The sequence below is a fragment of the Schistocerca cancellata genome, unplaced genomic scaffold (assembly GCF_023864275.1).
Source record: "Schistocerca cancellata isolate TAMUIC-IGC-003103 unplaced genomic scaffold, iqSchCanc2.1 HiC_scaffold_175, whole genome shotgun sequence".
Lineage (NCBI taxonomy): Eukaryota > Metazoa > Arthropoda > Insecta > Orthoptera > Acrididae > Schistocerca > Schistocerca cancellata.
The window spans coordinates 7,501-12,500 of NW_026046212.1; the positions used below are offsets into that span (position 1 = coordinate 7,501).

Below are 5,000 nucleotides of genomic sequence, written 5' to 3' on the forward strand. Positions count from 1 at the left end.
CTACGCGAATCGGACGACACTACGTCCACCATGTCGCGCGCAACACGAAAACTAAATACCGCCATCTGCAAGTCTCCCGAAACATGACCTGCTGCACCGACGATACCGCCATCTATGAGACGCCACCCCGACTACGACATCGCTAGGTCCCACAGTACCCATTTTCCGACGCCACCCACAAAGCCTGCATAATCTGTCCACCACAGGAACCCGAACGCCAGTGCCTGCGTCGCACGAAGTAGTCAACCGACAATCACTCCACCCGCACCCGCACGTGCCCCACCCCAACCGCCGAAATCGCAACTCCAGCGGATGAACGGCGGACTCTTCCCGCACTCGTACGTTGCAATCCACCCCTATATCTTGCGTTTCACGAAGAGTTATATCCAATATGCCAAATTCCCGCTGTCCCTATACATGCTGTAAGTCTGTGCACACAATATGAACCACACATCAGCGAGACACTCTATCACACATTACTCTCTGCCTGTAACAGACACAGATACAATATGTAAGCACCAGCATGTACCAACGTCCGGTGCATCCTCTCCGCCACAGTACACCATCCACACTATGATAACCACACCAGGGGGTCCAATTCTAAAATAGAATATCCCACCCGTCCGACATCCACAATTGCTCAGATAAGCCACCAACACCCACACATGTCCTACACAGGGGTGCACCCAACACCACCACACTGCCTCCTGTTACGGCACAGAAACAATGGCAGGAATGAATCACACAGGTCTGCCGCTCCCTTGCCGCAACCACAGACGCGGCGCGCCTCCAGTCACGAGCGAAAAGCGCATCCTGACGAGACATAACTGCTGTGACATACTGAAGCTGCCTCAGACATTCACTTACAATGATCACTACCAACGAACCTCGGCCCCCCCCCCCCCAACACACTCTCTTACCACGTTGTGTACTGTAATCCAACCCATTTCGCACCTTAACCTAACCCATTTTGCACCTTAACTTAACCAAATTCGTAACGCAATTTGTACCGCAATGTAACGCAATGTGTACCGCAATGTAACGCAATGTGTACCGCAATGTAACGCAATGTGTACCGCAATGTACCGCAATGTGTACCGCAATGTACCGCAATGTGTACCGCAATGTGTAACGCAATGTGTAACGCAATGTGTACCGCAATGTGTACCGCAATGTGTAACGCAATGTGTACCGCAATGTGTAACGCAATGTGTACCGCAATGTGTAACGCAATGTGTACCGCAATGTAACGCAATCTGTACCGCAATGTAACGCAATTTGTACCGCAATGTAACGCAATTTGTACCGCAATGTAACGCAATTTGTACCGCAATGTAACGCAATTTGTACCGCAATGTAACGCAATTTGTACCGCAATGTAACGCAATTTGTACCGCAATGTAACGCAATTTGTACCGCAATGTAACGCAATTTGTACCGCAATGTAACGCAATTTGTACCGCAATGTAACGCAATTTGTACCGCAATGTAACGCAATTTGTACCGCAATGTAACGCAATTTCTACCTTAACCTAACCCACGTTGTGCCTTAACCTAACCCACGTTGTGCCTTAACCTAACCCACTTGTGCCTTAACCTAACCCACGTTGTGCCTTAACCTAACCCACGTTGTGCCTTAACCTAACCCACGTTGTGCCTTAACCTAACCCACGTTGTGCCTTAACCTAACCCACGTTGTGCCTTAACCTAACCCACGTTGTGCCTTAACCTAACCCACGTTGTGCCTTAACCTAACCCACGTTGTGCCTTAACCTAACCCACGTTGTGCCTTAACCTAACCCACGTTGTGCCTTAACCTAACCCACGTTGTGCCTTAACCTAACCCACGTTGTGCCTTAACCTAACCCACGTTGTGCCTTAACCTAACCCAAGTTGTGCCTTAACCTAACCCAAGTTGTGCCTTAACCTAACCCAAGTTGTGCCTTAACCTAACCCAAGTTGTGCCTTAACCTAACCCAAGTTGTGCCTTAACCTAACCCAAGTTGTGCCTTAACCTAACCCAAGTTGTGCCTTAACCTAACCAAGTTGTGCCTTAACCTAACCCAAGTTGTGCCTTAACCTAACCCAAGTTGTGCCTTAACCTAACCCACGTTGTGCCTTAACCTAACCCACGTTGTGCCTTAACCTAACCCACGTTGTGCCTTAACCTAACCCACGTTGTGCCTTAACCTAACCCACGTTGTGCCTTAACCTAACCACGTTGTGCCTTAACCTAACCCACGTTGTGCCTTAACCTAACCACGTTGTGCCTTAACCTAACCCACGTTGTGCCTTAACCTAACCCACGTTGTGCCTTAACCTAACCCACGTTGTGCCTTAACCTAACCCACGTTGTGCCTTAACCTAACCCACGTTGTGCCTTAACCTAACCCACGTTGTGCCTTAACCTAACCCACGTTGTGCCTTAACCTAACCCACGTTGTGCCTTAACCTAACCCACGTTGTGCCTTAACCTAACCCAAGTTGTGCCTTAACCTAACCCAAGTTGTGCCTTAACCTAACCCAAGTTGTGCCTTAACCCTAACCCAAGTTGTGCCTTAACCTAACCCAAGTTGTGCCTTAACCTAACCCAAGTTGTGCCTTAACCTAACCCAAGTTGTGCCTTAACCTAACCCAAGTTGTGCCTTAACCTAACCCAAGTTGTGCCTTAACCTAACCCACGTTGTGCCTTAACCTAACCCACGTTGTGCCTTAACCTAACCCACGTTGTGCCTTAACCTAACCCACGTTGTGCCTTAACCTAACCCACGTTGTGCCTCTAACCTAACCCACGTTGTGCCTTAACCTAACCCACGTTGTGCCTTAACCTAACCCACGTTGTGCCTTAACCTAACCCACGTTGTGCCTTAACCTAACCCACGTTGTGCCTTAACCTAACCCACGTTGTGCCTTAACCTAACCCACGTTGTGCCTTAACCTAACCCACGTTGTGCCTTAACCTAACCCACGTTGTGCCTTAACCTAACCCAAGTTGTGCCTTAACCTAACCCACGTTGTGCCTTAACCTAACCCAAGTTGTGCCTTAACCTGCTCTGTAATTGGCATATGACACGTTACATTAATCCAGTGTTGTCTAACCACAACCCTCTGAATATAGTTCGCTACTCGCACCGCCCACCCTCTTGTGTATCGTTTCATGTTCAACACTTCGCAAGTGTTGCTTACTTTTTACATGCTCCCGCTGTACACTGTAATGTGGACGACTGCAGGATGTACATCGCCCCCACCCTCCCCCCTGCCTTCGCACGCTGGTCGTTCAGGTGCTTGCGTGTTCAATGCCCTTCGCAGCTGTTCACTGGCATTCGCATGTCGAAGCGCTCAGTCTACGTCGTGGTACGGCCTGTGTCCACTGTCCGCTGATGTCGTAAGCTTAACCCTCACATTGTACTGCACATAGGTCCGTATGTACTGCATGATACGCTGTGGCACATGTGTGACCGTACAACGACTGCGCCCAACAACAGCGAACCATACGGTCCAAATGTTGTGCACTCAGCCACGTGCCGTCTCCCCATAACAGCTACATTGCAGTGTGGTACGCCATAGAGACGTGTGGGATTAACGGACGCCCTGGATGGCGATCAGCATGAGCCGTCTGTTGATGTAGTGGCGCGTGTATTCAAACGTAGTCGTCTCTTCTCACACAGTGTGATAGCATGGTGCACCGCGTTCCACATCTGCGACATGGTACAGATGCTGGTTGACAGTCGGTCTCGTAATGGACATCGCATACGTAGGGGGCCACCTCCCACGTGTTCTCTAGTCGTGCACATTTTGTTGCGTGTATGTGGGCAGACGTAGTGTGTCGTGACACCTAACAGACAGGTATGCAATAATCGTTGCATTTGCAAACTGGGATGGACGTCTACGTTTGCTGGTGACGTTACGCAAATGAACAACTGGTAAACCCATTGTGGTGCGGTGTGTTGTTGCTGGAGGTAAATCAGTAAGGGCAAATCTGTGTGTGAAGCGATACGCGGCGGTGGCTGGGTGGGACCGTCCCCGGCCGGTGAGGGGGGGCCGCCCGGCGTGCTGGCCGCGCGGTGCGTGGGCGCACGCGCTACAGCCGGCTGGTGGGGGGCGCCCAGTGGCAGGCGCGCCGGCCGACGGACGCGGCAGGCGGCGCAGCTGCGCGCCGGGGCACCCTGCGCGCGGCGCCGGGCGGCCAAAGTGGGTCCTCGCGGGCCCGGTGCGAAGCGCGGTGGACATCTGCAGTGTGCTGGTCCGACTGAGGACTGTGTGCGTTGAGGATGCGCCGCCGCCCGGCACTCGGCGCCGCGACGCCGTCTGCTGCTCGGTCGCCCCAGCGGTTCTCGCTGGTGGTTTGTATCGCAGTTGTGCAGACGTGTTGGCACGTGCGCTGTGCTGGGAGAGTTCGCTTCGGCACCCACGTGGGGCCTTTGCCCTTCTGTGGCGCTGGCGTTGGAGCTGCCGGTCACCGTAGGTGGCGCGTGTTGTCTCCCGCCGGCAATGCCACGACAGCACGCTCCCGGGCCTCTGTCGGCAGCGGCAAGCTCAGTTGGGAGCACGGGTGGTCGCACCTAAAGCGTCTACTCGCCTAACTCCGGGCGATTGCGCCTCTCTCGAACCCGACCAAGTACTTAGGACGGCGCTGCGCGCCGCCGGGACCTGAGAGGGTTTCGAGGTGTATTGTGCAGGGGAGCTCAGCCTCCTCCTGTTTGCAGAATAATTGAGCGGACGCTTGCGTGTTCGCGCGGGCCCCTGGGACACACTCCCGGGCGGCCGGCTGCTCAGCTCTAGTTGACGCAGCTCCCTGGTTGATCCTGCCAGTAGTCATATGCTTGTCTCAAAGATTAAGCCATGCATGTCTCAGTACAAGCCGCATTAAGGTGAAACCGCGAATGGCTCATTAAATCAGTTATGGTTCCTTAGATCGTACCCACGTTACTTGGATAACTGTGGTAATTCTAGAGCTAATACATGCAAACAGAGTCCCGACCAGAGATGGAAGGGACGCT

The 5,000-nt window shown here is 52.9% G+C and overlaps 1 non-coding gene across 1 annotated transcript in view; it reads left to right on the forward strand.

The window, feature by feature from the left end:
• Positions 1 to 4,792: 4,792 nt before the first annotated feature.
• Positions 4,793 to 5,000, forward strand: part of LOC126112541 (small subunit ribosomal RNA) — a 1,909-nt gene continuing 1,701 nt past the window's right edge. Inside the window, exon 1 of the ribosomal RNA XR_007524462.1 lies at positions 4,793 to 5,000. This exon is cut by the window's right edge and continues 1,701 nt beyond it. This is a non-coding gene — a ribosomal RNA (small subunit ribosomal RNA).